This window comes from Ictidomys tridecemlineatus, chromosome 12 (assembly GCF_052094955.1).
Source record: "Ictidomys tridecemlineatus isolate mIctTri1 chromosome 12, mIctTri1.hap1, whole genome shotgun sequence".
Classification (NCBI taxonomy): Eukaryota; Metazoa; Chordata; class Mammalia; order Rodentia; family Sciuridae; genus Ictidomys; species Ictidomys tridecemlineatus.
In genome coordinates, this window is record NC_135488.1 from 3,370,075 (window position 1) to 3,392,456 (window position 22,382).

Here is a 22,382-nt window from a genome sequence, read left to right on the forward strand (position 1 = left end):
ACAGGTCCTGGAACCAGCAGAAGCCTGGACAGGTACAAGGCTTCTGCTCTTTTGGGCATCCATGTGGGCAGCTGGGGTCCCCTGGAGGTTCCGGGGCAGTGAGTCAGAGACAGAATTCACTCCCCATCAGCAGTCCCAATTTGATCCATGTGCACCTTCAGGGCACCAGGGCACCACTTTGCAAGTATAGAGTGACCTCTCCACCTCTGATTGTTCCCAGATCTGGGTGGGCTCTCCAGAGTGAGGGGCAGGGAGAGTGGAGTGTGCATCTCACTGTATCCCTACTGGGTCCTGGAATAATAAGGGAGAAGCACAAGACTGAAGTCAAGCACTAGCAGCTATTTCTATGATTGTCTTCTATTAATGATTGCAGGGTAAGTCATCTATATGAGTTTGTGATTAGTTTTGAATTCCAGTTTCACAAAGAGCAGCATTAGCAAGAACAAGGGGAACTCTAGAAGTTTCCTACACCATCGCCCTCTATGTGCCCAGCACCCATGTCCTGCTCCTTTTGCAGTGTCCCTGATCATCTTGTTTGTCTATGGAGCCTGGACAACTCTGTGTTGTCCTCCTCAGACAGGCCAGGCTGCTGCAGCTGACAGGGACATGCATGTGTTTTCCCTGAGCTGTGGCTGACACAGTTGTGGTCCACAGTCCTCAGCTGCAGCCATTTCCCTTTTCCTCCCTTCCTCCCTCCCTTCCTCCATTCATCCTTCCCTCCCTTTCTCCCTTGCTTTATTTCCCATCTGTACAGTGGATTAAACTCAGGGTTCTTTACCCCTGAGCTCTGTTGCAGCACTTTTTATTTATTTACTTATTTTGAGACATGGTCTCACTCTGTTGCTGAGGTTGGCCTCAGTCCTGATACGCTCCTGCCTCAGTCTCTTTTTTAACTTGGATTTCACACATGAACCACCATGGCTGGCATTGTACTAATTTTCTATTGATTCACAACAACTTAACACATTCCCTGATGAGCTCACAATTTCTGTGGGAGATGAGTTGGGCAGACCTAGACTGGGTCCTATCCTCAGCTTCTCATTGGCTACAATTAAGGTGTTTTCTCACAGCTGCATCCTCATTTGCAGACTTGAAGAATCTGCTTCCAAGGACACCAAGGTTGTTGGCAGAATTAGATTCTTGGGGCTTGTGTGGTTGAGGATTCTGGGTTATTGGTGGCTGTTGGTCAGAGGCTATTGTAGGACCCTCCAGGCCACCAGAAGGTCCTACCATCTGGGTAGCTCAGTAATGAGACCAGTATAAAAAATTCTTCCACAAGTGTGAGAGGCTGACTCCCTTTTGAAGGCTCTGATGTGAATCAATCAGGCCACTCAGAATAATTTCCTTTTGACTGACTGAAAAAGAACTTCCTTGGCATGTTAATTGTATCTGTATAATAATCCCTTCTCCTTTCCAATATTTCCTGAACCAAAAGCAAACCTCATGTTCTGTCCACTGTGCCCATGTCTCAGGTTTGTGAGTGTGAACATCAGATAGTAGGTATCTTGAGGAGACAAGATATCTTATCATTTTAATATTTAAAAAATAATTTCTCCAAAATGGTCCCTGTGACAAGACAATTAAAAATGGAAGCTCCTTCATGTGAAGAGCATGCATTACAAATATACCTCCAGGTGATTTCTAACCCAGTTTCCCAGGTCCTTGTGTTTCTCAGATTCTTCTCAAGTGATTGAAAATTCAGATTCTCTATTGCTTTCTGGGCAAAATATAAACACATGAAGGAACAAATAATGTAAAAATAGGACTCTCAATTTCTTTAATAGTAAAGAAAGAAGAAAAGTTTAAAATTCATAGCCCAGTTTCTCTTTCAACAAACTAATAAAAGAAGAGCTGGCCAAACTCAAATCAAGCAGAATCAAGGAAATCAAATTATAAATACCAAATTCTGAAAGAGGTTCTCAAGATGGTTTTGGGTCACAGGAAGGCGGCACTGTCCACTTGCCCCTCAGCTTAAGACTGTCAATGGGAAGCTGTAACTTCCTAGGGGGTCTCTGCCTCAGAGCTGCTCTGGGAGCTGCACTTCCACTGTGAGCATTCTACAGCCTAGAGAACCCTGTACTGTGAGACAGAGCTGAGAGCTGCTACAACCTGCTTTGGCTGAACTTTTCCTGAACTTCATGATCTTACACTTTTTGAGACCTCACAAAGCTGTTTTATAGAATGTCTGTCAATTAGGATGCTCCTGTACCACTCATGGTAGAAGTTAGCTGCAGCATCTCTGGCAGGAACATCTAGAAATGATGCTCTTCTGCTAGGGTTCCCTAGTGGGTGGTGCCTGATTTCAAATTGTCTCACTACTGCAGATGTTCACATTGATTCCTGGGTTAAAAGAATGTTCTAGACTTTTTTCCTGTAGTTCCTCTTTGGCTATTTGAAATGAGCATGAGGCTATGGACCACAACTGTGTGACTAAGTGGCATAGCACTACCTAGCATGCCCAAGGTCCTCGCTATGATCCATCTCCAAATAGAGCTCAAAAAGAGTTGACCTAAAATTATTGAAAAGTTCCTCAATACTTCATAGATATCCCATTCCTCATCAAACTAACAGTATCAGGCTGAATTCATGGATCATCTTTTGTTTAATGGGTTAGTTTGTCCCAATTACAAATTTTGATTCTCAAGTTATCCAGACCTGGGAAGTGAGAGGCTCCTTCCTGGTAGTTTCTCTTTACTTTTTCCAGGGTCTCATCATTTTTGGACGACTTCTTTTATTCCCAACTCAAGGTGGTGCAGGGGTTTCTTATCCTAAGATTCCTTTAGTGGCAAATATATCTGGGCACTATGAGTGCATGTTGGGAGCATAGGCTCTTATGCCTGGGATAAAGAGGATGTGTCGTTAACTCTCTCAATCAAACCCTCTGTGGACCTCAACATCTATCATCTCCTTATTTATTTGCATGCACACTTCTGTATATTCCTATATAAAATTCTGAGTTTATTCTGATATTTCTGATTCCAGTCAAACCTTGTTTGTTGTAGCGATGTCCCTTTTTGTTTGGGATCCCTTCTACCTACAGTGAGAAACCTGGCTCTGATTGTCTCTGGTGCATTGTTTCCCACTAACAATCCTCTGACTGAAAGCAACCTCTTGACATTGGCCTGCCCTCCATTAGACAGCCTCAAGGCCACTGGTGATTGTACCCTGATCCTGCTCTGATACCCCTTTCCAGGGCACAACCCACTTTACACTCAGGTAGGGATGCTGGGTTAATTGCCTTTTGTCACTGTGAAAAAAACCTGGGGGTAAAACACTTTGGAGGAGGGAATAGTTACTCTGAGTCACAGTTTTAGTCCATCAGCTGGTTCCAAGGCAGAAGTATCATGGTGGAAGGGCTGGGTGGAGGAATGCTGCTCAGATATGGGTCGAGGAAGATATGAGTAAGGGCTCAGGGTAAAGAAGCACCCTCCAGGGCACAATCTCAGTGACCTCCTCCTTCCCACTAGGTTCTACCCCCCAAAATTCATTTAAATAATTTGCACATCAAATGGATAAGTACCATAATGGGGTCTTCACCCCGTGACACTTTGGGGGAACCCTTCACATTTAAACTGTAACAGAAGCCCTCCTCCCACTGTCTATGTCCCCCACCTGCCCACTGGGGCCACACTATAGTGTGTCTTCTTCACCGGGCTCCACATTTGACCTGCACAAGGACTGCACTAACGCCATCTGCACGAGGACACTGTCCTCACCTTGCTCCAATGTCCCCTCCACCACCCAGGTGTCCTCTTTGCTGTGGTAGCATGTTCCAGCCTGGTCCTCTTATACACCTTTCTCCTCACCAAGCATATATTACAGCCTTACATCAGTCTCTAGGACAGTGTTCTCTTAGGAACTGGGTGAGATTTAGTGACAGAATAAATACAGGTTAGGAAACAGTAGTCTCAGGACAGAGGAGCAGCTGGTCCAGGAGAACTTTAGCTTCTGAAGCCAAAGCTCAAGTGGAGCTGGGAGAGAGGCACACACATTAATGAGAGAATCTCAGGAAACACATGGCATGATGGGTGATGCAGCCTTCAGACAGGGAGGGAGCTGACCTTTCAGGTGTGGAAGGCCCAACACCTGACCTTGGATGCCAAGGTCAAAGGAAGTGTTGGAGCCTTCGGAGTGGATCAGGATTAGAGCTCAGCTGGGTTGAAGGGACAGCACAGGCACATGATCAATGTCCTTTCCTTTCTTACCAGCCTTCGTGCCTGCCCTTGCTGTGGTTTGTCCCTTTATGTTGCTTTCTCTTACCTACCAACCCCTTTGGATTTCTGGTGATAACACTGATGATTTTTCATGCCCAGGTCTTCAAGGAGTCAGGTGTAGAGGAAGCCTCCATGGAATAAATATTGTGCTCAGGTATAAAAAGGATGAGGTCAGTCATTCCTCCTGCAGGGTGTAAAGGCTCATGAACCTTGTCTTGGTTGGAGACTGAGCAGGAGAAGTGTGTCCTGAACCTTGATGAGACCAAGAGGTCTCTCTACTCACATGTACGAGGGATGGTTCTCTCCTGTGCCTTCAGGTCATACATTTTCTCTAGGCAAATCTGTGCTGCCCTGGCCTATGCTGGGCCATATGGGGATACTTGGCCAGGCCTGAGAGGAGCCTCCCTGAAGCTGTGCCCAGCAGGCCAAGCCCTGCTGTTTTGCATGTGCCTACAGCACCATCTACTGCCCTGAGGGTTTGTTAAGGGCTGCTCAAACCCTGTGCAGGAGTCAGTCCTAGTCAGGACACAGCATGGCCATGAGAGTCCTAGCTCAGCTCTTGGGGCTCCTGCTGCTCTGCATCCCAGGTAAGGAGGGACAGCACTGGGGATGTGCTAACACCAATTTCATCAGTGCTGTCTGGTGTTCAGGGAAATCCTCTTATGCCATAATTAACTGTGTGCATATTTTTTCTCATGTTTTAAATTGTAGGTGCCAAATGTGACATCACAATGACCCAGTCTCCAACCTCCCTGTCTAAATCTCAAGGAGAAACAGTCACCATCAGTTGCCAGGCCAGTGAGGGCATTGGCAATGAATTAAGCTGGTACCAGCAGAAAACAGGCCAAGCTCCTAAGCTCCTGATCTATTATGCCAGCCGTTTGCACTCTGGGGTCCCCTTGAGTTTCAGTGGCAGTGGATCTGGGACAGAGTATTCTCTCACCATCAGCAGCCTGGATTCTGAAGATTTTGGCACTTATTACTGTCAACAGTATGATGAGTGTCCTCCCATAGTGACACAGGACATGACAAGATCCTCCCAGGGATCAGAAGTGTGAGGCTGCTCCTCCTGCTGCCTCGACTTGCTGAGGGCACAGCTCAGAGGCAGCCAGACTCTGAGGGCCACAGAGAGGTTTTTCTAGGCCTGGAGAAGTTCCTCTGCACCCTGTTTCTTTCTCCTTGTCAGCCCTAGCACTCAACCATAGATCAGGCCCACTTAGTGGGTTTCCCTGAAGGTGTGAGCCCTGCTTTGTGCAGTAGTGCTCCACCAACTAGTGAGTGACAGGAAGCTAAAAAGAAGGGAATTTAGAAGAAGCACCATGATGAGATCTTACCCTGTGGGTGCAGGACCCTGGTGCTGGGTGAGCTTAGCCAAGATGCCCAGTGGAACAGAATCAAGTGTTCAGAGATAGATAAATGCATAGATGGTCAGTTTTTATGGCAGAGATGACATTACAAAAAGTTTGAACAAAACTTCTTCATAGGAAGTGTTCTCTGTCAGCCTTATGTGCAAACAGTCACCAGGTGTATAAAAGAGGCTCATCCTTTCTGTCCAGAGCAGAGCATCAGCAGCCCTGTTGGCCCAACCAGAAAACTGACATGACTTGAGGGGCATCTAGCCAGGATCTTTAGGAGTCACTGAGGCAGTAGAGACACAGAATCTCAGCACCCCAGGGACAACCTTCCACCCTCTGGGAGACTTATGAGTGACTTTTCCAACTCTGATCTTTCCCAACATGGAGGCAGGCATTAGAGGGGTTCCAGGCAGGGTGACTGGAGTCTGTGTCTTTGTGTACCTCTGCTGAATCCTGTAACTGTGGGGATCACCTTGAGTGACCAGGTCTCCCAGTCCCGATGTACCACAGAGATCTGAAAGATCACTGTAGTCTGGTGGGGTAGTGCCATGATTCCTGGCTTGGTCTTTACTCTTTGTGGGGCGTGTCCCTAGGGAGGAGTTATACTCACCTGTTCCTTTGTAAACCTGCCCTTTGCCCTGTTAAGGATAGAAGGTTCTATGGAAACTCCCTTTGTGTGTTCCCTTCTCTTGCTTTGCCTTTGTTGTGGCCTTCCTAAATTTCAGTCATCTGCTGACAGCAGACACCACAAAGCTGACTCTACCCCCTGAATCCTGACCCCTTGCCTCATTTGAATGTTTTTTTCCCAATAAAAGGGTTCAGCACTTGCTCCTCTCTCTCATTCCATGGACCCCTAAGGTCAGAGGAGCCACCAGAGGACCCTAAGAAAATGTATTACTCTGTCTTTTTGTGGGTATTTTGAGCAGCTCAGTTCACCTGGAGTGACCTTGAGTGTTTGGTTGTGGAATATGACATGTAATAATGAGAGAAATACAATATCTTATGCAAAATGAATAAGTCAATTTGATGCTGCTCCTTTTATTAGTTATTGCAGGAAAAGTCATTTTTCTGTTTCATTTGTGTATTTGTTTTATTAGGTTTGAATCTGAATTTCACAAAGAGCAGCTTTTGGAGAGACCTTCAGTATTTCACTTCATCTCTTCACTAATTTGGCCACATCCTGCCCAGCGCCCAGGTCCTGCTCCCTCTGGAGTGTCCATGCTGATCCTGTCTGCTCATTCAGAAGGTCCCTGGAGACCTCTGTGCTTGTCCTCCACATGCCAGGCCAGGCTGCTGCAGCTGACAGGGCCAATCATGGGTGTGGCCTGAGCTGTGGCCCAGGCAGTCATGGTCCACAGCCCTCAGCTGTTCCTGTTCCCTGAGTTCCCAGCATCTTCTTCTCACAGGGCAGAGAATCTTCTGAGCTGCTGCCCAGACCAGCGGCTCATGTGGCAGATGGGCCTCCCAGGCAGGGAGGTTTTTATTCGGGGCTGCACCAATGTTGGAGGATACTCTTTAGCTTGCCAGCAGTAATACATCCCAGCAACCTCAGTCTCCACCCTGCTGATTCTCAGTGTGAAATCTGTCCCTGACCCACTGCCACTGAACCTGAGACCCCAGTGTAGTGGTTGGAAACCCTATATATTAGGTCCTTTGTAGCCTGGCCTGGCTTGTGCACAACCCAGTACAAATAAGTGTTTCCATCACTGTCTAAGAGGCTCTGACTGGACCTGCAGAAAATGGAGGCTGGCTGTCCAGGTGTGATGGGCTCTGAGAGAGGAATCTGGGTCATCACAATATCCCTACTGGTTCCTGTAAAAATCATAGAGCAATGCAAGTTTATGTAAAATCTTTAAGAAAAGTTTTCCCATTTTTTTGTACCTTTCAGACTAAATTAATTTTGCTTTTTGATTGATGCACTAAAACTATTCATATATATAGAGAGAACTCAAATTGAGTAAGCTCTAAGAGCCTCTCTAGAATTTCCTTCAATATCCCCTGTGTATTATGTGACAACTGTCATCAGAACCAGTCCTTGCTATTTCTGTAATACTCTCTCACATTGATTGATCTCAGCTGTCTCATCCTGGAAAACAGACCTGCCTATCCCTCATGTGGACAGAGCACACATGGGCAGAATGGAGACCCAGGGCTCCCCTCTTCTCCCCCTTCTCCCTCCTCATCCCCTCTGTCCTTACCAGGGATCCAGAGAAGCAGCAGCCCCAGGAGCTGAGCAGGGAGTCTCATTTTGAGAAGCTGAGCCGAGGAGTCCTGGTGAGTCAAGGGCAGCTTAGAGCTGAGCTTTTAAGTCAGCCTTGCAGGAAGGCCCTCCCCAGGGAGCAGCATGCAGATGCCCTGGTGGGTGCTGGGTGGGGACACTCAGGGAGGGAGGGGCCTCCTTGTGAGTCCAGGGTCATCAGATGACTTCTACAGTTTGAGGAAATAGAGCAGAATTACAGCCAGTGTGCCAGTTGTGTGGGCACAAGGACCCATCATGGAAGCTTCACTCTGTGAGGGGTCATAGTGCCCAGGGCTTGCCCTCTTAAGACAGCACAGATAGGGAGGTGGCCTGCAGGTCAGCCTGTGTGATGGAAATGACCATCCTGCTTTCTTCCTCTTAGCTGAGAAGAGAAGGTGACAAGTGCCACCTCACAAGTATTGATGCTGGAAGTTTCTTTCAGCCACAGCATGCAGTTGAAGAGGTTCAAGAGCTTCTGGTGTCTGATTTTACCTGGAGAAATACAAGTGCATCAGGGTCAGTTTAGATGTAATCTTTTCCTGGCCCAGTGAGTGAAATAAGAGCAAAAATGTGACAAGAAGCTGGTGGAAAGGGAAATCATGTTTCAGCTGAAGAACAAGTAGCCCTGCTCAAGGAAAGAGGACAAGGAGCATGTACCCTGAGGTAGTCCATGTAAAGCTCCTGGGGCAAGGCCTGTAACTGGTGGCCATCCTTTCCTAGTCATCTCCATGCATTTATACTCGGATCCACCAAACTTTTCCCACGAGATTGAACCCTGATCCCACTGGACAGTGTGGACAGGGAGGATTCTGCATTAGTTCCTTCTCATAGATGATAGAGACATCCCACCCCATGTGCTCCTCCTTGTCAGGGACACTAGGGAACAGGTGCCCCACCCTGGGTTTTAAAGTAGATTCCCTATGTCAGAACTGCACCCAGGCACTCTCTTCATGTGCAGGGGTCCCATGTGCACTACTGTTCTCCTGGGACTTGACCCAAGGTGTCTTGGGGAGAAGATCCTTTTCCCTGCACAGGGACATTAATTTCTGCCATCCTTGTCCACAGGTGGGACAGAGGGAGCATGTGTTGTGTTGGCCAACATGACTGTGCTGTTTTCTCCCCAGCCCAGGACCTCTGACACCCCCTCTCCACTGTGTGGACCTTGGGCCACCAGCAGTAAGGACCCTGCCATGTGTTTCTTAGTTTAACTGAACCTCTGTGGCTATCCTGCCCTTTCTTTGCTCTAGCTTTTGCCCAGGAGGGTGATATTGTTACTGCTGTTGACTGGTGATGAGTCCTTGCTTCCCCGAAATTCCGCAGTTGTTCCAAACTCCTTCCTCCACCTCCACGCATCCAAGGCAGATCGGGATTAGGGACACTGTGTACTCATGCCAATTACTCTCTGGGCCCAGATATAAATGTTGGAAGCGGCTTTGGCAGAACCCAACATGCCTGCTCTGTACCGAACAGGTGATTGAGAGCTGCCTAGGCCGAGAAACCTCTCACCACCGTCTTGAAAAGTGGCGGCTGCACTAATTGTGTTTAAGTAGCCATCAGGTGCCCACCTTACCTCCAGAAAGAAAGAGAGAAAGATGCACCTCAAACAGACATGGGGTGCATGCACTTACCTCGGTGTAGAACCTCGGTATGGGACCTCCAATATGTTACCGCTGTTGACCAGTGACGAGTTCTTGCTTCCCCAATGTTGAAGAATAACACCAAAGAAGCACACCGAGGCAAGGTCAGAGTAGAAATTAGAAGTTTATTAAGGGACAGCAGAAAAGGCTTCTCCCATAGGAAGAAGGGGACCCAAAAGGTGGAATCCCTGGAAGTGCCGTTGTTTCCCCTTTTTATAGTTTTGGTGATGGAATGTAGGTTGGAAGGCCCGAGGGGTGGGACACAGGTGGGCCAAAGAAGTAATCTGGTCAGGAAGAACTTTTTTTCAGCACCTTCAAATTTGCTGGGGGCTGTTCATTAACACTTCTTTGAGGTGGACTTTGGCCTAGGGCCTTTTCGGAGGACTTCATTAACATTCCATGAGTTGTCTTGTCTTCCCTGAGTCATTCTCAGCATGGCCTCCATCTTAGATTTCACTCGGTATTAGACCTGATTTACCTAACTACACTGACTACCTAACTTTAAATCTGGCTTCACTTCAGTGATGAAGACAGATCCACTGTGTACTCTCTCCCTCTATTAGATTCAACTTATTTGGTAATGTCTCCAAAATATTTCAGAAGAAATTTTATTGAAATTCCTGTTTGAGTACCTGGGGAGTGGGATGGTACAAGGCCTAGGGATTAGGGTCAACAACTTGGATTCCTGTCTACATACTACCATTTATTTCACTTACTATAATGACTGGGTCCCTCTTGGATATTCAGAATTGGGTACTGTTTGGAGGAATCAGTTTTAATAAGATCAGGTGGTTCTAGGTAAGCAGAGAATCAAGAGGTAATCTGCAGTTCACACAGGAATGACTATGTCTTTCCCCATGTTCCTGTGTGCCAGCTACACCAGGCACTAAGTACTCAGGAACACATGGCCTGCTTCTCTCCTTGACCCACATGTGCTCCTTGCCCTTAGCAGAGGCCTCAGGCTCCCTGGCTGAGCTCCATGGCCTCCCAGCCTCAGGGCCTCTCTGCCTCCACACACTGACTCTTTGTCTTCCTTCCACAGGACCATCCTGTCCCTCTCCCAGCCCTGAGCAAGGCTTGCATGCAGCCTGGGGACGTGGGGACAGGTCATTGACTGGCCTCCCAGGCTAGACTCCCAGGCATAAGTATTAGTCAATTCACACAGCAATTTCCACCTTACACTGCAGAATCACAGTCTTTTCATGATATTTCAGAGCCCATGGATCCATCCTGGTGCCCAATGCTGATGTCGTCATGGAAACTAGACACCTGGCCATGCTGTAGGCAGTCTGGTGGCTTCCTCTGGTCCCCAGGTTTCTTCCCAGTTGGATGATGTATGGCATGCTCCATGCAGCATTAACCCAGAGAGTATTAGAATCTTTGCTCTGTCTAAGGATTCTGTGCGACATCAGGTTAGTTCTTCACTTTCCCCACATCTCAATTTCTCATTAGCAACATGGGAATAATAAAATATCCTTAGAGAGTTTCCTAAGGATTCACTAAAATAGCATATGTGAATATTGTGTACCTTAGTATCTGGTCACATACCACATTCTTAGTAATCACTAATTTTTATTGCTTAGATCAAGTTTTTTGGGAAACAAATGTACAGAGGGATTGATGGTCAATGACTTTCCATATTTTCTGTTTCACACAGTAACCAGTATCATCTTAAAACAACAAAGCACTGAACTTGGGTGCATCCTTCGGATCCAAGTAACTTAGAGTGCTGAGGCAGGAGGATTGCAAGTTAGAGGCCAGCCTGTGCCACTTAGCAGGACTTTTATCAAAATAAATGTAAATAACCAAACCCCGATACCTGTCACATTCTCCCCTTGATAACTCTTGGGTAGTTTCTCACTGAGCTTAGAAGCTTATTCTTCTTGTCCTAGGGAGACACTCATGGTCCCTGCACTTGGCCTGTGGGTTTGGAGCCTCACGGGAGCTCTGTACCCTGTTGCCTAGATCTCAGCCTATGGAGAGAGCCACTGGGCCAGGGAGGGTGGGCCTGGCATTTTCCCCAAAGTTTCCCTGCAGTTCTGGATTTCAAAGCCAGAGTCTCCCACAAAGTAAGTAGCCCACACCTGCCAAATGCACCTCAGAACTCAGATTTAGGTGAGCTCTGATGGTGGTTTCAGTGATCACCCTGACCCCTGTTGCTGCCTGGTGGTATCTCTTAGCAGGTCCCTGTCCCTGGAGCTCTCTACCTGGACCCCTCACTGACCTGCCTATCGCTGAGTCATTCTCTCTCAAGAATTCTACCTACATTTGCAGAAAGTGCTGCTGCTCCCCCCCTTCCTCTGGTTTCTCTGTAGCTCTGAACCTGCTCAGAGCCCTAGAGCTGTCTCCTAAGGAATCTGGGTGTTGGGCCTTTATCCCTCAGCTTCTATTCTTCAGGGAGCTGGAACCTTGACCCTTTTATCTGGAGGGCTCTGATCCTAGGCTGGTCCTCTCTGCATGAAGACAGGGGTCTCTGGTGTTTAGAAGTCACCTGTGCTCCTGGCCTCCTAGCACATGCTCACATTGGGCCAAAGCTAAGGAGGCCTTAGCTTTGGAGGGCAAGTTTAACAAGCTCCCCAATTTTGGTATGTGCATAAATCATATTTCAATGCAATACAAAAGAAAACTAAATGAATGTAAATATACTTCAGTATTAAATGAAGTGAGAATTTTCAAAAAAGGATCTATCTTGAACATAAAGACACAAATAGGGAATGGTTTGTGTTGTGGCATCACAAAAACATCACAATCCATGTGTGGATTGTCTTTTATTCTCTCTCTCTCTCTCTCTCTCTCTCTCTCTCTCTCTCTCTCTCTCTCTCTCTCTCTCTCTCTCTTGCTCACTCTCTTTCTCTATTTTTGTCACCAGCTGGAGATGTGAGGGGTTTGAGAGAGGAGTGGTAAGCTGGTATTTAAGGACCATCTCAGCAGGGGACTGCATAGCTTCTGCTGTGTATAGAGCCACCTGTGTGTGGAACTGTCTGCCATGGGCTGTCAGGAGTGTCTCCCATGAGGGCAGAGCACTATGGGTCCCTCTGGATGAACCAAGTCCAGGTCCTGGTGCACACAGGTTCTGTTCAAGTCTGTTTCCCATATGTCGAATGCAGACAAAGTACAGGCAAGAGGTCTGACTCTTCATAACCTGATACTCTGAGATGTTGAAGCAGCTCTGAGCCATTGGCCCCCCATCACAGGAAGTCCTCAAAAGAGGAAGGCAAAGGGCCCTGAAAAAAGAAGGACCTTCAGGGGACTGTGCAAAGTGTGGGCTGGGCCAGCAGAGGGCAACAGTGAGCACTCTCTTTTCAAGGTCCCCTTCAGATCTTGCTGCTGTTCAGGGACCCTGCAAGAGAAGGTGGCTGCACCATTTCTGGATAATTAGGGAGAGATGGAGAGTGCAGAGGACACTGGGCAATGCTCCTTGTGGTTCAGGAGGCTACTGTAGACTCTGGTCTTGCTGCTCATTATCCGGAGATTTTTTTTTAATGACTCTTCTCATGTTCAGGTGGGCAATGCTGTAGCTCACTCACCGTGATGCCACTTTACCTCAGGGAGCATCTCTCTGGAGTGACCTCTTACTTGGAATTCTCAAGGAAGAAGAGATATGTTAAAGTTCACATACAGAGACAGGATAAAAGGTGCAAATATTATTACTTGTGATGAGAAAAAGACAAAGTTTATAAGCTGAGGTTCAAACTGTTCCAAGAGACAACAGTGGGGACAGGAAGGTATTTGCTCACTTCACACTGATTCTAGATGACAAAAGAAGTCCCATTTTGAAGAAGCTCATGAAATAAGTTCAGCATATTTGTAAAGGTTTACATTGGATGTCCTTGATCTTGCTCTTTCTTGAATCTGGACTCTATACTGGAGAAGGAGGATGGGACACCTGGTTTCACTTGACAGCTGGTTTTTCCCTGAGCTCATCCTGAACTCAATGAGGAACCTGGTTAGACATATCTGTTCTTCCCTCTTCCCTTGACCCCAGGCATAATATTTGGGTTCTGAACTTCTCTCTGGGTGTGAGTGTCTGCCCCATTTAATGAACAGGTGGGCGAGCTATCTTTCTGGAGCTGTAGGCATCAGTGTGGTGAGCACAGGGCACAGGACCCTGTGGACACAGAGGTGGCTCACTTTCAGGTAGGTTCCTCTCACTGAATTCTGTGCTCAGATGTCCATGTCTTGCCCACCAGAGGGCGACATGACCATGAAAATATACTCACCATAGCCTCAGCCCTGGAGAGGCTGATCTATATTTCAAGCATAAATTTAATTTTACATTTTTATCTGTTAAGACAGCATCATTATAGGAGCTGAGAGAGACACTGTGGTCTCTCACTGTTGTCACTCAGGTTGTCTTTTGTGCATTCACAGCACTCAGGATGGAGGTCACCACTGTACTTGCCACAGCTGGCACCACAAGGTATTGTTAAGGCTGTGTGCTCCTGGGCCAGGCAGGGGTGTTCCACATAATCATGTGGGGACCCAGGCTAGGGAGGCTTCATCCCCGTGTGTGCACCATGTGGAGCCCGTGGCCTCCTCCCTCTTCTCCTGTGGGAGAGGAGGCCTGAAATGTGTGACTAATTGAACATTATTTTTATGTGTTAAAGAAAACTGTTCCCCCCTCCCCCAAAAAATCACTCTTTCACAAGGGAAACCATGAAAGAGAAAAACAAAAGACACTCTTTATTTTTACAGAGATAAGTCAGCTCATTAGTACTCTTACACTTTATGGACAATTCAGGAACTACTCAACACTTCAGCCATAGACCTTTTTTCTGTGATGCTAATATTATGTCAGGTGTATGCATGTTTACGTTACCCAGGGAAACAACATTACTTTGTGTGGCCAATAGATAACACTGCTTTGCCATCAGTTTTTTTAACTTCTTACTGTTTTGTTGCAAGCATTGTATAATTTTATGTAAAATATTGCCCCAACCCAGCAGCTCAGCTATTAGCATTTTACCCTCCCCATCTCCCTGTGTTTCTGTGAGTGTGGAATCAGGCCTTGGCTTCCTGTGTAGCCCTGGCTCATGGTTGGTCTTGAGCATGTTGTGGGATGTTGGTCAGTGGTGGAGCAGGTGCCTCTTGTGCAGAAGCTCTGGTTTATATTCCCACAGCCAGAGGAATGACTTTTTCCACTGTATGAAAAAATATAACTTTTAATTACATGTATTTCCCTTTTTTTCTGCTAATACCCTTCTTCTCAAGCACTCCAGGTTTATATGCATCTCAGTCTGCCAAGGTATTCAGTCTTTTGTGCAGTCAATATTACTGCACATCCATGCACTAATTCATGACTCCCTGTGTCTGCCTTTTACACACCTCCTCGTCTTTCTGAGTGATTGCTCCTCTGTAAGCAGCATCTTCAGTGATTTCTCCAAAACAAGGACTACTCACTTTGTGGTTTTAATCACAGTTTCCCTCACCACAATTTCTTCTTTCACATTTCTGGGATTTCAAATATTTAAAAAATTACTTATCCACACATTCTTTTAAATTTAAACACTTGTGAAATATTTTTCTTCCATATAAATAAATATTTGCATATAAATTTAATACTCACCACACATAAGACCTTGGGATTTCAGTTACATTCAACAGGATCTCTATTATCTAAGAATCACCTTCATCACCACTGTACTATCTTCCACCCACTTGGTGACTTATGAGTGGCTTTTACAACTCTGATCCTTCCAAGATGAAGGCAGGGAGAGTGGAAAATGCATTATCTCTGAATTCCTGCTGCTCCCTAAAAAAATAAGAGAGAAATACAAGATTGAGTGCCCAATTAATAAGACATTTCCATCATTTTTTTTCATAAGTTATTACAGGCTTAGGCATTTTTTTGTGTGTGTGTGATTAGATTTGAATCCCAATTTCACAAAGAAGAGCATTTGCAAGCATAAAAGGACCTGCAGAAGGTCCCTATACCATCCCTGCCTGCTCCAGAGTCCTGCCCAGAGCGCAGGTTCTGCTCCTCCTGTGGTGTCCACACATATCCTGTCTGCTCATTCAGAAGGTCCCTGGACACCTCTGTACTTGTCCTCCACATGCCAGGCCAGGCTGCTATAGCTGACTGGGCCACTCAAGGTATGGCCTGTGCTGTGGCCCAGGCAGTCATGGTCCACAGCCCTCAGGTGCACCTGTTCCCTGAGTTAACAACACCTTTCTCCCACAGGACAGAAAATCTGCTGTGCTGCTACCCAGACCAGAGCTCATGTGGCAGATGGGCCACCCAGGCAGGGAGGTTTTTGTTCGGGGCTACACCACTGTGGAAGTGTACTCTTTAGCTTGATAGCAGTCATATATTCCAGCATCGTTAGGCTCCACCCTGCTGTTTCTCAGTGTGAAATCTGTCCCTGACCCACTACCACTGAACCTGTCTGAGACCCCAGTAAATCGGTTGGAAACTCAATATATTAAGCCCTGTGGATCCTGGCCTGTTTTGTGCACAACCCAACTCAAATATGTTTTTTGATTACTGTATAAGAGGCTCTGACTCACCTGTAAGAGATGGAGACTCACTCTCCATGGGTGACAGGCTCAGAGAGAGGAGTCTGGGTAATCACAATATCCCCAGTGGTTCCTGTAAAAATCACAGAATAATGGAAGTTTATGTAGAAACTTTAAGAAATATTTTCCATTTTTTTCATACATTTCAGATGAAAATATTTTTTTTGATTTATACATCCTAAACTATTCATTTATATAAAGAACTCAAATTGATTAAGCTCTAAGAGCCTCTCTACAATTTCCTTCAAGATCCTCCTCATGTTATGTGACAACTGTCATCAGAACCAGTCCTTGCTATTTCTGTAATACTCTCTCACATTGATTGATCTCAGCTGCCTCATCCTGGAGGACAGACCTGCATATCACTCATGTGAACAGAGTACAGATGGTTAGAATGGGGGCCCAGGTCTCCCCTCCCTCCCCCTTCTCCCACCTCATCCCCTCTTTCCTCACCAGGGATCCAGAGCAGCAACAGCCCTAGGAGGTGAGCAGGGAGCCTCATTTTGAGAAGCTGAGCTGAGAAGTCCTGGTGAGTCAAGGGCAGGTTAGAGCTGAGCTTTTATGTCAGCCTTGAAAGAAGGCCCTACCCAGGGAACATCATGCAAATGCCCTGGTTGGTGCCCGGTGGAGAGAGTGAGGGATGGCAGAGCCTCCTTGTGAGCCCAGGGTCATCAGATGTCTTCCACAGTTGGAGGAAATAGAGCATAGAAATAGCCCTTGGTGCCTGTGGTGTGGGCAGTAGGCCTCATCATGGAAACTTCACTCTGTGAGGAGTCAATTTGCCCAGGGCCTGCCCTCCTAATACAGCACAGATGCACACATTAGGGGGTGACCTGCAGGTCAGCCTCTGTCAGGGAAATGAGCATCCTGACATCTTCCTCTCAGCTGAGAAGAGAAGATGACAAGTGTCACCTCACAAGTGTAGATTTTTGAAATTTCTTTTAGCCACAGCATGCAGTTGAAGAGGTTCAAGAGCTTCGGGAGCTGATGTTACCTGGAGACATAAGAATATCAGGGACAGTTTAGATGTCATCTTTTCCTTGCACAGTGAATGAAATAATAGCAGCAGTGTGACAAGAAGCTGGTGGGAAGAGAAATTGTGTTTCAGCTGAAGATCAAATAGCCCTGATCAAGGAAAGAGGACAAAGAGCATGGCCCCTGAAGTAGTCACAGTGAAGCTCCTGGGGCGAGGTCTAAAACTGGTGGCCATCCTTTCCTAGTCATCTCCATGCATTTGACACTCAGAGCCATCAAACATTTCCCAAGAGAGGAAACCCTGATCCCACTGGACAGTGTGGACAGGGAGGATTCTGAATTGCTTCCTTCTCATAGATGATAGAGACATCCCTCCCCATGTGCTCCTCCTTGTCAGGGACATTAGGGAGCAAGTGCCACCACCCTGGGATTTAAAGTAGATTACCTAGGTCAGAACTGCACCTAGGCACTCTCCCCATGTTCAGGGGTTCAATGGGCAATACTGTTCTCCTGGGACTTGCCCCAAGGTGTCATGGTAGAAGGTCCTTTTCTCTGCACAGGGACATTGATTTAAGCCATCCTCGTCCACAGGTGGGACAGAGTGAGCCTATGTTGTGTTGGCCAACATGGATTTGCTGCTTCTCTCCCCAGCCCAGGACCTCTGACACACCCTCTCCACTGTGTGGACCTTGGGCCACCAGCAGCCAAGGACCCTGCCATGTGTCTCTTAGTTTAACCAAACCTTTGTGGCTGTCCCACCTTGAGTGGGCAGCATCTTCTGAACCTGTAAAATGTGCCTGTTTGCAGTTTCCCCAGGCTCCAGTCTTCTTGTGCTTTTTCTGAATGAGAAGAAGGAAAGGACATGAAGGAGAATGAGTTTGAACTCATGATCAGGAACAGGAAAAGTGCAGAGTCTCAGAAAGTTTCAGAGCACAGGACCCCTTGGGAGAAACTGGTAGGCAGATCACTTTTCTGTCTTCTCCTTGCAATAAGGACATCCTCAGGGTGTTTCCTGGGGGACCTCATGATGCAGTTTAGATCTGGTTATCTCAACTGATTTCCATAGTTTATGCCTGATTTCTTTATAAAGATATTTTCTAGGTAAGTAGATTTCCCTTTTCCATGACTCTACTTCAGTACCTTGTTGACTATTGTAGATGCTCCTATTGGTGCATTGGAGTTCTGCCAAACAGATGGTTCCCTGGGCACAATCTACAGGCAGGGGATACACTGTGCTCCATCTTAGTCCCTGGTGCCCCCTCTTTCTGTTTATTTCATCCCCACCCCCTCCATTTTCTCTCCTGTCCCCCTTCTGTTTATTCATTTGCTCGTTTATCATTGGTGGGCTCTAGACATCTGTGGAGCTAGGCTCACTGCTGTGCTGTGCTGTCTGTGTCCAAGTACATAGTGTCTTGTGGTGCATTCCTTCCACATTTCCTCCCTGTCCCAGTCCCCTTCTTCTCCATCTCTGTCTCCTTTGCCACTGGTCTTCCTTCTCTCCTATGACACACCAGCCTGTCCCTCTCCCAGCCCTGAGCACAGCTGCTGTACAGCATGGGAACATGGGGACAAGCCCTGCAGTAGCCCCCCAGCCTGGCTTTCCAGGCATTAGTCTTGGAAATTAACCTTGACCTGTCAGCTTATACCCTCTTGATTCTATTTCAGAGCCCACAGGATTCTTCCTGCTGCCCCATGCTGATGTCGTCATGGAAACCAGACACATGGCCTTGCTGTAGACAGGCTGGTGGCTTCCTCTGGTCCCCAGGTTTCTTCCCAGCTGGAGGACACATGGGGTGCTCCATGTAGCACCCACCCAGAGAGGATTAGAATGTTGGCTCTGTCTTAAGAATTGTGTGTGAAATCAGGTTAGTTTCTTCACTTTCCCCACATCTCAGTTTCTCATTAGCAACATGGGAATAATAGCATCTCTTAGAAAGTTGCCTGAAGATTCACTAAAATAGTATATGTGAATATTGTGTACCTTAGTATTTTGGCACATACCATATTCTTAGAAATCACTAATTTTTATTGCTTAGAACAAATTTCCTGGGAAACAAATATATAGAGGTGGTTGATGATCAATGACTTTCCATATTCTTCTGTTTCACACAGTAAACAGTATCATCTTAAAACAACAAAGCAGCTGAACTTGGGGGTGCATCCTTGGGACCCCAGGGACATAGAGTGTGGTAGTAAGAGCAAATGTGACTTTATTTTGTTTTATGACTTCATCCTGTAAAACAACCTTGCCAAGTAGAAGAGTCATGACTGGGGCAAGATGTTCTTTTCCTTTTGCTATAGAAACCTTTAAGAACACGGAACTACCTAATGGGGTATTGTTTCTGTAACTAGGGTAACGAGGCTCTGTTTCTGTAACTGGGGTGACTGGGCTAACTTTGATTGGTTAGGCTTCCCTCCACTTGACTGCACTGTCCTGCTTCTGTAACTGGCTTGCTTGCATTGGCTAGACCCTCTGAACATCCCTTTTGCAATTTTCAGGCTTATAAGGAGTGCCCTTGAATTGTTCAGGGCTGATCAGGGAAACAGCTTTATGTTCTGGTCAGCTGCCACCAGTGTGCTTCAATACAGGCTTGATTCGATTATATGTGTGTGGTCTGGAAGTCAGTTCATGAAACCCTGGGATGAAGATTTAACTGTAACATTTGGGGGCTCGCCCTGGGTGCATTTCTTCCCTACCCTCATGCCAAATTTGCCTCCAATGATGGGCCTTTGAACCTCGGCCCCAGAGTAGAGGGGAGCTCCTGAGAGACGTTCCTCAGCCTCACTCCGAGGGTGACTCCAACCCATCCTAGGATGCTCTGAAAAGCTTCCTGCTGGCTGTCACTTCTGATGAGTGGACTCTTCTCTGGGGGAAAAGGTCAGATTGGATGCAGTCGCTTACACCCCCAGAACAAGATGAGAGGTTGTCACTGTCTCCCTGGAGGTCTCCCTGTGTGACCTCATCTGTCTGTATCTGGGCCCACTGGAGGCCTCCCTGGGAGGCTTCATCTGTCTGGGGACAGGATGAGGCATCTCTGTCCCACTGGAGGCCTCCCTTTGGGGCCTCATTTGTCTGGGGGCAAGAGGAGACATGGTCTCTGCCCCATTATAGGTCTCCCTGTGTGACCTCCACGATTGCTGCTTGTCCTGTGTCTGTTCTTCTGTTTGTCATTTCTCCAGTGTCTTCTGCTGTTTGTCATTTGTCTAGTGTCAGTTCGCCGTCCCTTTGTTCTGTTTGTGGGGTCTCTGCCACATTAGAGGTCTCTCTGGGTGACCTCAGCGCTTGTTGCTTGTCCTGTGTCTGTTTGGCTGTTTGTTGTTTCTCTGGCATCTTCTTGCTGTTTGTCATTTATCTGGTGTCTGTTCCCTGGCAGTTAGTCTTTTGTGCATGGGCCCTTTTCTTGTTCTCATAACCACTCTTCATTCTTCAGGACTCATTCCCTCCACTGACATCAGAGAAAAGGAAGCACTACAGAGATCTCTACCTGGACCCTTTTAACTTATTTTCTTAACAGTTTTCAGGACTTTGTCTGTTGGTTTCTTTTTGTTTGTTCCCTTTGTGTTCTGTATTAATTTCTACCTCAGTTTGTTTCTAATGAAAAAAAAATGGTTGAAACAGTTTTAACTGTGCTCACTACAGCTTGCATTAAAATGTAAAGTGTTGCCACCAGGACTAAAAGAATTGTGAAAAGTAAAAGCTAAAGGTAAAAAGAAAAAGTCATTCTAGAGATTGCCTTCATTTAGGAACTGGGCCAGGTGGCCAACTGGGTAAATCACGTTAGTTCTTATAGAGGAAAGATTAAAAGTAAAGTGTTTTATAAAATTATTATTCCTAAATTATATAACAAAAAAACACATAATTTTGTCTAGAAAATTTGGCTTTTGTCTCTCAGTATTTGCAAGCATGCATAACTCCCAACTATTAAAAAATAGTCCAAAGGTTTTTTCAATGTCAGGCTAAAATTTGGTGGCTGCTGTCCAAGAAACCAGAAAAAACAGTTTAGAATGGGTCCACAACCTGGGGGACTCTCCCAAGGAGATCAATGAAGCTGCATCTTTGGGAAGTTCCTCCAGGGAAAAATAAGTCCCCTAAATTTGTCTATGTTCCCTCAACTCTTTTCAGCTTTGATAAACAGGACCACCTCAGGAAAAAGGTCATAAAACTTTTAAAATTCTATATTTGTTAAACTCATAATTTTGATCCAATATGCCTAGGTTAATATGTTTTCTGATCACACTCTGCTTTATTCTAAGGTAAATTTATAAGGGTTAACTCTCAATCTAATATGTTTTAAAAAATAAGCTACAAGGTTTTTGTTTGTCAGTTGGCTTTGTGTGGGTGCACCAGTGTACTGTCTATCTACATGAATTGCAATATCTACATATATTTGGTACAAAAAAATTGACATATGAGCTCATAAATTAAAATTAAAACAATGAATCCAAATACTTTTAGTTAATATGATTTAAAAGGTTCAATTCAAATTAAGAAAATAGATAAAAGTACAAATGTCTTTAAAGTTACTAATGCATAGTTTTGTTTTTAGATATTTAAACAGTTGTTAAAATGTTAATGTCTATAAAGTGTCTGATATCCATAGTCTCTAGGATTTTTATTCAACAGCAAAAAAATTAATAATACTATTCAATGCACTTGTGTGATGCCTTGTTTTTTAAAAAAAGATACTTAATTTCATCTAAACATATATAAAATTAATAATGAATGTGTTTGTTAGAGATATCTAATTGGTACAAAGTTAAAATGCTAACTGTTAAATATGATATCAAGTACTTTTAACTCCTTAAATTCCATAAGATAAAATTCTTAAAAAATGTTGATGTTTTCATAAGTTGGTAAACTAAAAAAGAAACTTGAAATTATTTTGTGTTATTATAAAAACAAGGTTATTCTAAATTACAAAGTCCCAACAGGTATAATTCTACATATAAGGAGTCAAGAGGTTTCAACTGTATTTCAATTAAGTTCTGTAAATAACAAATATTTCATCTTTTTAAAATAGATTAATTTATTTAAATTCAAAAATTTATAAGGGTTATTTCAAGGAATAAAAAGTGATCAATGGATTAAAAATTAATAAAAAGTTTCAAATATAAAAATATATTCAATGAAAAATATTTCCAGGTAAAAAGTGTTTATGTAATTATAATACTTTGAAGTAAACAACAAAAGAGTCTAATTAAGTAATATAAACATCTAGAAATAAAAGACAAATATTACAATGTTTCTATGTAACTAAGTTGGCTATATATGTAACACAAATAGTTAAAACTATCAAAGGTTGTTCCCTAAGGACAAATAATAATGTACTGGTATATTTATATGTTAAATTGACAAAAACTTCTAAAAATATTAATTACATTATGTATATTAAGTTTTATGCCCTAAAACAATCTTGGAAAAAATAAGGTTTGTGTATCTGTGGCT